This window comes from Mesocricetus auratus, unplaced genomic scaffold (assembly GCF_017639785.1).
Source record: "Mesocricetus auratus isolate SY011 unplaced genomic scaffold, BCM_Maur_2.0 Super-Scaffold_100021, whole genome shotgun sequence".
Classification (NCBI taxonomy): Eukaryota; Metazoa; Chordata; class Mammalia; order Rodentia; family Cricetidae; genus Mesocricetus; species Mesocricetus auratus.
The window spans coordinates 13954588-13965782 of record NW_024429202.1 but is presented as its reverse complement, the minus strand read 5'-3'; the positions used below and the strand labels follow the sequence as shown (position 1 = coordinate 13965782).

The 11195-nt window shown below is 39.6% G+C and overlaps 1 pseudogene; it reads right to left on the bottom strand.

The window, feature by feature from the left end:
* Positions 1-6201: 6201 nt before the first annotated feature.
* On the bottom strand, positions 6202-7242 carry LOC121133333 (annotated as a pseudogene).
* Between the last annotated feature and the right edge of the window lie 3953 nt (positions 7243-11195).

Below are 11195 nucleotides of genomic sequence, written 5' to 3'. Positions count from 1 at the left end.
ACTTTTTAATTTTTTGGATAGTGTCTTACTATGCAGACCTGGCTATCCTGGTACTTACTACATAGACTAGGCTGGCCTCAAACTCACAGATACTTGCCTGCTATAACCTTAGTTTTTAAAATAATCTCTTACTGAACATAGAGTCCACCAACTGCACCAGAATAGCTGCCTAGTAAGCTCCAGGATGCTCCTGTCTCTGTGCCTATAACCTAAGATTACAGGCATACACCACCATACCTGTTTTATAAGTGGGTGCTGGAGATCTGAACTGTGGTCTTCACACATGTGCATGGATGACAACCACTTTACCATTTAAGAAAGCTCTCTATCCCCTCTTATATAGTACTTTATGAGGGGCAAAATTCTGATCAAACAGAAATCTGTGGATTACTAGGTTATCAATATTCTAATTCAATGATAACTCAGTTTATGATATTTATGGGGGGAAACATTTAAATAAATGCAACTTGTTGCAGTAACCCCTCACTTATTTATGAAGGATTTCTAGCTCCTTGTGCCTGTCCACTTATGTCAGCTATGTGCAACTATGTGACAGAGGCTGAAACACTAGAAAACCTGAGATACAGCAAGACATTAGTTCTGAAGTCCATTCCTCCTCTGTCTCCATCAAAGCAAAATCTTTCTAGATGTGGCTGAAAAAAAAACCTTCAGACTAGATAGAACCAACCTAAATGCACAGGTCTAGAAAAGTCAATCTCTGAAAATCAGGAGACTAAGTCCCAATGCCTCATCTTACTTCATAATCTGAGAAATGTTTAAGCACAGAATTCCAGGGGTGGGATAGAAAATACAAACTAAAGATGCCCTCACAGCAGTTGGGAAAGGACATAGAGGAAAAGGATCAGACAAAAATGGTAAGCTGTGCTCACTTTACAGTTTACTTAAAGTCTTTCACGCAGAAGCCATCTGTGTACTTTTGGATGCAATTGCTCTAGGGAGCAGGGAGCTGGGAGTCGCCCACAGCAGCTCCAACCTTGCTTCTCAGAACCATGCTAATTACACTTCCTTTAGTCATTTCCATCATCCATGCAAGAATTATTTTGTTTAGTTGAGATGATGACTAGTCTCTGCTGATTGGTTACTAGCCCTGTTTTACATAAGTATTATTCAGAAAAGGAAAGAAGGAAGGGCTTGGGGCTAGGCATCAGGCTCTCATATACATGCATCTGCTGGCTTGTTCACTCTGCGGCTCCCTAGTAAAAGGTATCTTGTAACCACACAGAGACAGATCCTGCAAGAAGCTTCAGAACGTATAAGCAAGCACACTCATCTTGGAAAGTCGCCTTGTGTTTCACCCCCCCCCCTCCTCCTTTCCCCACCTGCAGGGGTTTTGGTCTTCTGCTGTGGTCCCACACATAAAGAAGCTGAGACTTATACTGAATCACCTGTGGTGACTGGACGACCTGCTAATTATGGAATTTGGATACACCATCTGGGTTAACATTTGGCTGAGGACAGCTGAAACTCTCAGTGCTTCTGAGAAAAAAACTATGATTTTTTTCTATTAATTATTATACGACTTTCCTCAAGCTGGCCTTCCCTTGTCTCTTCTCACTGCCTATTCAAATCCTAGCACTCCTTCAAGGTTCGGCCAAGTCCCTCCTTCCGCAGTGTGCTGGCTCTAACTTCCCAGCCCACACTGTGACTCCCATTTGCATTAATAGTCAGTGCCCAAATGTCCTCTAGTTATTTCACGTGGACAAATTCAAACTCCTGCTTTCAGCAGTCATGAAGTACTTTATTTATATACCTTCCCATCCCTTGCTTGAACAGTACCTGAATGCATATTACATTATATCACACGTATTTCAGGACATTGCTACATTGAATTAGTAGTCTGTGAAAGCAAGAATCAGGGAGCTGTTTCTCCCCACTGCAAGCATCCAACAGTCAATTCGCCTCTAAGAGACTCTTAACTATGTGAAGAGTAAAAAAATAAAACACGTGTGTATGCATATATATGTATATATATATATGCATATATATCCCAAAGGACGGCAATGTTTTCTGAGAATTGTGTAGTCTGGTGACCAGAAAATCCTTTAGCATAACCTTGAAGAAGATATCTTTCTAGCTAAATGGAAGCCAAAGTCAAAGGAGGTTGGGATAATTTCCAGAGATAAGCGTTTGATGGAGGGAAGAAAAATCTTTCCTTTTCTCTGGTATATCTCCACCCAACTGTGCAAGATCAGTTTTGTTACTCCAGTCAAAAATATCAGGTTTTTCTTCCAGACTGCCCATGTTCTTCCTTGACCAGCTAATCACAATTGCACACACAGGCATGACCAAAGGTACGTTATCAGAGTTTAGGGTGAACTCTTCTGATTAAGGTTTTCTCCCTGAATCTATAGCCAGAACTTCTCCCCAAGACCTCAGGGCATCTTTTCAACAATTACTGGAGATGGGTTTGGTTGTATACTTGCTCCTACCAAACCGTAATTCCTCCTGTGGTCTTTGATTTTTCTCAGTCATCATTATGCAATTACCATTTCACTTCTAGCCTGAAGAGCTGGCTAAACAGCTCTCCTTAGAAGCACTGCCAAGTTCGCTGCTGGTGTTATTTCCTAGGCTGAGGAAGGCAAGGTAACATGGCCCTCTTCTAGGAACTAGAATGGTTCTTTTTCTTTCAAAGCTTGAGGTAAAAATGTCTTTCCTACATTTAAATTAGTGTTACAACCTCACCCCTCCAGCCAGAATGTTATCACATTTGCAGAACTTGTCATTTTCCTCAGAGATCCATCTATCAGAGGCAGGAAAACAGGATGGAAGCTATTGGTGTGTGTGTCCAGTGAGGGCGTGAATATGCCTAACAGTTGATGGGGTTGCAATTCAGCATCTTATTCTGTCTTTCCCCCACACTTTATGGAATTAAGAAACTGTATTTTTAACTAGCACATAAAAATGTATTAATGGAAGAATGTGATGTTTTAATATATTTTACAATAGTTAAACTGGGCTAAACAGTTCTATGTCCTTAAATTTCTTAGCGGCCAAAACTTTAAGAAACACAAAACTATCCAATTCCTTTCTTCTAGCTATTTTTTGTGGTGGGAATTTAAATCAAGGCCTGTGGGTGAGTAAATTACCCACAGTAGCCTTGAACTCATGCTGTAGCTCTGCATGAGCCTGAATTTGAAGTTTTCCTGCCTCAACCTCTCAACAGCAACCGTAACCACAAGGCTGTTTTTTGTTTGGTTGGTTTTTTTGTTGTTGTTGGGTTTTTTTTTGTTTTTGGTAATCTTTTGAAATGTGTTAACACTCTGCATTTCAAACTATCTTGCTTTTCAATACTCTCTTAGTGATGCCAGATCCTTTGGAGTACTGGCCAACAAAATGTTTATCAACTTTGCCCAAAGAGTATCCTCTGTTTGATGTTGAGTCTTTCATCAATGCCGACTGAAGCAAACATAAGAGTGACTGGGGGAAGTTTCAAGGAAGAGACAAAAGTGGCAAGTAGCTTCAAAAGCATGTCCTGTTACTCATTTTGTGTGTGTGTGTGTGTGTGTGTGCGCGCATGCTAAGACTGGCTCTTGAAAAAACTGCAAATGTCCACCTCTCTGTGGCAGGCATTTCCCTACCTTCAGGATTCTATTGAAGGCAGCACCCCATGCCAGTGACCTTAAGAGAGTGACCATTTTCCAACATCCTATTTACCACAGCACTTCTGTTAGAACCACCCAGAACACAGAATTTGTCTTTCCTTTCCCCTATCTGTAAATCAGATTTTAACTGTGTCATCTCCTAGGGACCTTGATTTGTGATGAAAGTTATCACACAGGTTATGTAAATTTGACATGTCTCCTCAGCTTTACCCCATTTGTCAATTTGATTATTATTTAAAGGAAGAGGTTGAGATAAATGTTTCCAAAGCCCCTTTTATGCTCTAATGTTGATTCTATCAGTGAACTACAAAGGTTGGCAAACTGAACAAAATCTCATGTTGTCTTGGGTTGTGAAATCACATTGTAATATATAACTTCTAGAAAAGGTGTATTTCCATTGCTTCAATAAGGGCAGTTTCAGGCCCAGTGGCAAATGAGTGACCAGTTACAGATAGTTATGAACATTTACACTTCTGTCTCTCTTTCTGACACATGGGGGGATGACAGAAAGGACACTCATTTAGTGTTGGGGAAGTCTTTTGTCAATAAAGCACTGTTGAGCCAATAGGAATCTAGATAGGTGGGACTAGGAGTCCAGGAGAATTCTGGTAAGGAGAAACACAAGAGAATCAACATGTAACGCCATGGGGTAGGAAGCCTGGAACTATTCTCCGGTAAGAGACATACTTAGATTAACAATTATGGGGTAATTACTTAAGTCAGAGCTAGCCATTAAGAAACAAGCAAGGCCAACAGCTTCATAATTAATACAACGTCTTGTGTGTTATTTGGGGACTACAATGCGGCAGAGCCCAGGCGACTGGCAGGGGATAAACCAAAGCGGCTAGCAAAGAAAAAGCTTCTCTTAACAAAAATTTAGTATCATAGAAACCTGGGTTTGAGTTAGGTTTAACCACATAGAAGCTCAATGACCTGGGAGAAATTACTTCAGCTCACAGTAAGTCTATTTCCTTAACTATTACATAGTAAAATATTTAAAGTTGTCTTACTGTCACTTTGTTTAAAATAAGGAATAAGATGAGAAAATATGTTGAAGCATAAGAACAGCAACTACCACATCAGAACACATTAAGCAAACACCAATTCCATCTTCAATTTTAATTATCTAATCTCATCTCTATATGCAAAACTCAAAATTATTTTTAACAAATTCAATTGTGATTATCTTCATTTCCTAGGGGAAAGATACAAATTATTAATCTAATAAAAAATAATATCAACCCCCTCATGAATCATACAATTCAATCATTTCATTCATCACATATTATTACAGGGGGTCTGGTTTTATAGTTTTCTATTTTATAAGGTAGAATTAGGTATTTTGGACCTCAAACACACTCTGTTTACAAGCACCTGAATACATGAAAATTCTTCATCTTTAATTTTAATTTTAAAAAAACTACAGTACATGCTCTTAAGATATAGAGTCTACCTCATACTGAGACCTAAAAGATAAATATTGCTTCATATTTTCAGGATGAGGTCCAAAAGCATCTTTCTCCTCCTTCCCCTAGGGCATTTCCTTCTCATTATCTTTCAGAGAAATTAGAATGCACAGATCAGTGAATATGGTTTCAGCTATGAGGAAGCTATGGTGAGAAATCTCCCCATGGGAACAGTTGGATTGTATTGGTCTAAGAGACTGAGATATCCTGGGAATTGCAGTTATAGGCCCTCAACTATGAGGAGTAAACTTTGGGGGAATTTAGGAGTTTGCTCTTCAACCACAGAGTTAGAAGCACACAGAAACCTGTTACAGGGACAGAATCATTCTTCAGCTTTTGAAAGTGAAATTACTTCTGTACTGATGCATAGCCTGGGAAAGACCATGTTGTCTTACACCCTCTGCTTGAGTCTCATGCATCTCAAATATGTCCACGCATGCTCAAGTCCCTTTCTCAATGACCACCCCTTCACCAGATCAAAACCTCATTACTCTGGAAGGAATTTTAGAAGACTTCTCAAGCAACTTAAATAAGATAACTAATTTTCTTAATCAAAATACTAACTTTTCAGATAGCGGGATGAAGTCACAAACCCTAAATAACTGGTAAGTTATTCTGAGAAAACAGTCTCTTTCCCATAGTGATCTAGGTTTACTTGTGTGAATCTCAGTGTGCCTAGCCCAAATCACACACCTAATCACAGCCATAATACCCCCTTTCAGCAAAGAGAGAAACTGAACTCTGTGTAGGTTGGAATTAAGTGAACTCTGGATTCAGATGGTTGAGTGACCAGCTTTAATGACCACTGAATAAAATCAACTTTAAAGGTCGTTACTTTTCCTGAGAGATGGTGGAATCAGAAAAAAAGGTAAGAAAAAATAAATGTCTACAATCCTCCAGTGGGAGAAATAGTTGGCTGTTTCTTTTTTGAAGTTAAAAATTCCTTAATTTTTTATTCCTAGCACCACTACCACAACTTACAGGGCAATATACCCCATGTAATGAAAAGAAAAGAAAGACAAAGCTACAACGGATAAAAGACCTCAGGGAAGTCCATCTGATTGACACTACTCTGCATTAATCAATGGCTGCACGTTTTCTGCTGTATTCTTTTAAAACCTCCTGCTACCATATCCACCACTTCCATCACCACAGGGACTGCCTGAGCTTCTTCCACCAAAACTGCCCCCTTTCATGGGTCCATAATTTGACTGCTGTTGTCCACTATAATTTCCAAAGTCATTATAGTTCCCAACACCACCATAGATACCTCCACCAAAATTTCCTCCTTCATCGTAACCATCATACCCTCCTCCACCACCGCCTTATCCACCACCCTGGTTTCAATATCCTCGTCCACCACCACCATAGCCTCCTCTCCTGCTGTAACCAGGACACTGCCATAGTTGCCACCATCACCTCCAAATCCATTATATCCACCATCGCCACCTCCATAACTACCTCTGCTGCCAGCACCTCCACTGCCATAGCCTCCTTTTCCACCACGACCAAAATTATATCCAGCACCTCCAAAGTTTCCTCCACGACCCATAAAGTTACCAGATCCACCTCCATGACTTCTCTGTGATCCAGACGACTGCATGTCTTGTTTGGAAAGGGCCGTTTTCACTTTACAATTACATCCATTAATAGTGTATTTCTGAACAACAATTTTATCAAAGGTGTCATGATCATCAAAAGTTACAAAAGCAAATCCTCTCTTTTTTTCTACTCTGCCTGTCTTCCATAACTTCTAAGGTTTCTATCTTGCCATACTTTTCAAAGTAGTCTCTCAGATTATATTCCTCTGTATCTTCATTAATACCATCAACAAAAATTGTCTTCACTGTTAAATGGGCAGCATGCTTTACAGAATCCTCTCTAGAAACAGCTCTCTTTGGTTCCACCACACGCCCATCACCCTTGTATGGCTGAGCACACACTGCAGTATCCATATCTTCAACACAAGTGTAGGTCACAAAACCAAAGCCCTTGAGATGTTTTGTTTGGAGGTCTCTCATCACCACACAGTTTGTAAGTGTGCCCCATTTCTCAAAATGTTCTCTTAAGCTGTCATCTGTGGTTTCGAAGCTCAGATCACCAATAAACAGCTTCCACAACTCTTCTGGTTCCTTTCGATTATGGCCCTCCATTTTGAGACTGGACTCACCTCTTCCAATTTGAGTTCAATATATATTCAGCTGTTTCTAATAGTAAAATGATCTAGAAAGACTGGTCACCCTGTAAGACCCAGTTTGTCCAGAAGACAACTTTCCAAATTTTGTTACCCAAAGATTCAAGCATCCTGTTCTGAGACTTAGAAATCAGAAAATAGTTCAGAAAGGAAAATATGGAGGTTCAAACTTAGAAATATGTGTGTATGCATTGTAGTGCTTTCAATAAAAACCGACGCCCATAGGCTCTGATATTTGAATATTTACTCTCCAGCTAGGGACACTGTTTGGGGAGATTTAGGATGTGGCCTTGCTGGGAAAAAAAATGCTTCTTCAGAAACAGGATGTGGGAGTTTGAAGCCTTGAGCCACTTGAGGTTGGGCTCTCTGCTTTATCGTTGTGTTTGAAGAGAGGGGCTCTCAGCTTCCTGCTCCTGCCACAAAGCCTGTCAAATGCTGTCATGCCTCCCTACCATAATAAACTTTTGTTCTTCGGAAACCATGGGCCAAAATAAACTCTTCTGTAAGTTATCTTGGTCATGGTGTCTATCTCGGCAACAGAAAAGTAACTAATACATGTATAACAATATAAATGCATAGCCGGGCAGTGGTGGTGCATGCCTTTAGTCCCAGTATTCCAGAAGCAAAAGCAGGTGGATCCCTCTATGAATTCAAGGCCAGCCTGACCTACAAAGTGAGTTCCAGAACAGCCAGGGCAGTTACACAAAGAAATCCTGTCTCAAAATTAAATAAGAATTATTATTGTTATTAATATATCAATAATAATTAATAATGATGATAATATAAGTGTGTGTGTGTTCTCATATCACTAGGGTGAAATGTGAGCTATGACAACTACCATCTTTTCAGTTCTAAGGAAACTTCTACCCATTGCCAGGATTCAGAGATAGTTCTGAAGCCTCACTTATTTCTCCTGTACAGATATGATTTATTACTATTCTCTCAAATGTGGAATGCACATGACAAGACTGCTTTTACTTTTATAGGTATTTGCATTTCGCAAAGATCTTTAGTTTGATGGTTTCTTTGTTTCAAATAGTGTTTGTTTCAGGGTAAGTAGATCATATGAGTTTCTTTCCTCTCCATTCATAACAGAACAAAATAATTACCAAAAAATTTTCTTAGAGAAATGAAACTCCTAGTCATGAAGAAAAATGATTATTTGGTTAAAAAAGAGAGACTTCTGCAAATATCTTAGAGATTAATGGTATTTGGAAAACTTCATAGGAAAAAATTAAAAGATTTCATAGTCTTGAAGACATGGAGAAAGAAGCTTCTCAATGTTTTAGGAAATGTTTTTACACTTATTCTACATTTCTTCAACGCATCAATCAAATGTTGTGAGAAAATAAAGACATCGTTTATACAAAAGTGCATGGAGAGTTTACCTCCTGCATACCTTTTTCAAGGAAGTAATTGAAGATACACTCCAACAAAGTGTGAAATCCAAGAAAGAGCCTGGAGCTATTAACAATCTCCGGGAACAACTCAAAGTCCAATAAAAATAAATCAGAGGTTGACAGCAGTGTAGACATCCCATAAAGCAAAGCTTCTGAATTACAACACCAACTTTTTCCAGCACAAGAAAGGAACTGATCGCATTCAATGGATGGGCAGGAAGCTGCAAAGCACTAGCATAGAGCAGAAGGCTGCATTTCTTACACAGTAACTGAAAGTTTAAGGAAAAGAAGAGCCACCCCCAAAAATAATAAAACAAAATAAAATAAAAATTTTTAAAAAGTTATATGGAAAAGATGAAACAAACTAGATTGTGACATGGCTAACACATTTGGAGACTACAGATAAAAGAACTCACATAAAACCCTGATCCAGGGCTGGAGAAATGGTTCAGTGGTTAAGAGCAATCCCCACTCTTGCAGAGTTAGCAGCAGGTTCCTAGCACCCACATAGGGCAACCCATGACCACCTGTAAGTCTAACTCCCAGGAAGTGCAACCATTCATGCTCCTTTGGGCACTTGATCTCATATGCACACACACACACACACACACACACACACACACGCACACACACACACACACACGAGAGGGGGGCATAATTTTGAAAATAATATTAATAATTTTCAAGATCCTGATTCATCAAAAGGCATAGGGAAACAGAAGAAGGGAAGGTCTTTTGATATCTAATGAGCAAGCTTTACAAAAGCAAATCATGAAGATTTAGCTTAAAGGATGGATACAGTACTCTGTTGTGCAAAGTTTACCTTTGAAGTAACTTCATCCATCGCCAGACTTTCCCCTCAGTCACTTCCCATCTTTAGACCTTAAATACCACATAAGGAACAGCATCTGTATGATAGCATCATAGTTGGAATTTGAATATGAAATGTGGTTTGTATGTAAGTGCTAGTTTTGGGTGTCATTGTTGAACAAGTTGAAAAAGTTACTTGTGAACAAGCATCTCCCTGTAGTGCAAGCAGCTGACCCTGTAGCTTCCATAAGACACACTCACTCCTATTTTCTGAATAGAATGCCCTGATGCTACACACTAAGCTCTCCATTTCTGTGAGTACAACTGGCCCCTTGGATCCTACTGGCAGAACTGTAGTCACGTTGTTCCTGCCCCAACAGCTCCCCAAACAACACTCAGCTAAGTCATCGATATCTTTAGAAGGCTCGGCGTAACGGTGGATAAAATGCCTATGTCCGTATCCTAGTACCAAGGATAACAACAATGCCATATTGGTTGGGTCTGGTGTATTTCCACCACAGTGGCTTATTTATTCAAAAGAAGAACCTAATTCTGCCTCTGAAGTTTGAAACTAGCTTCTCTTTCACTAACAGAGTTCAAAAGACTCAATTATACTGATTCAACGATGTGTTTGAAGAAATGATAACCAGTTCAGAGAAGCCATTGGTAAATAAAACAGGCCGTCCCCTCATGGGACCATTGGAGAATGCAACGATTCCACACTAACTTTCAGAGCTACAAATGAGGGTGTTGTTTGCCAGCACACACTCACAGGACAACAGCTACAAATGTAAGTGTGTGGGACTTCAGGGTTGGAGGAAAGGCAGAATAGTAGCATGGTGTGTCCACAGAAGTTAGCTCCATTTACGCCTGATTCCATAACTTCCTTGGTGGGTGGCCCCAGTGGCTTACACGGTTACACAGAGTTCTGAGCCTCCCTGCCTTCTTCTATAAATTGGGAGATGACAGTTCTCAGAACTCAAAGATAATTCAAAGTTTCTATCGCTCGAAGTCCTCTCCTAGGTTAGTGACTTCCCTTCCTCACAAATGCCTTATGTATCATTTGTTTTCTTCAAAAAGCCAGTAAGCTTTCTGACAGTCTTTCTACACTTGTGACTTAAGCAGGCTTAACCTAACTACATCCTTTCTCATTTCATTAGTTATCACACATTTCTCTCCCTAACTTAAACAAAATATTACATTAAGTGAATTATCCAGGGCTGAGAAAGACAAACACTGCACACACAGCACATTGTCTCTCATATGAAGATCATGGGTTCTAATATATATATGTATATATATATATATATATATATTTACAGGGGAGTAATTGCTGAGAGAAGCCACGATACAGGAAAAAAAAAGAGTCTTTAACAGAGAGTGACAATATATAAGATACAATAGGACAAAGAATGGGTAGGTTTATTAGTCATCTATCTTGTTCCTAGACTAAAATACTGCAGCAACAGCAACAGCTCCATTTGAATCTCAGTCTCAGGGTACATTCCATCATAACAATCAAGCCACGGAGGCAGGGCCTTGAGATAGCTAGTCAGATTTATATTTTGTAGAGTTTAGTTTTCCCTGCCAGTGTCCTGGGCCCTGCCGTGCTGTTTGAACCCCCAAATAACACACAGGACACTATATTAATTATAAAGCTGTTGGCCGTTTGCTTGGTTTCTTACTGACTAGCTCTGACTTA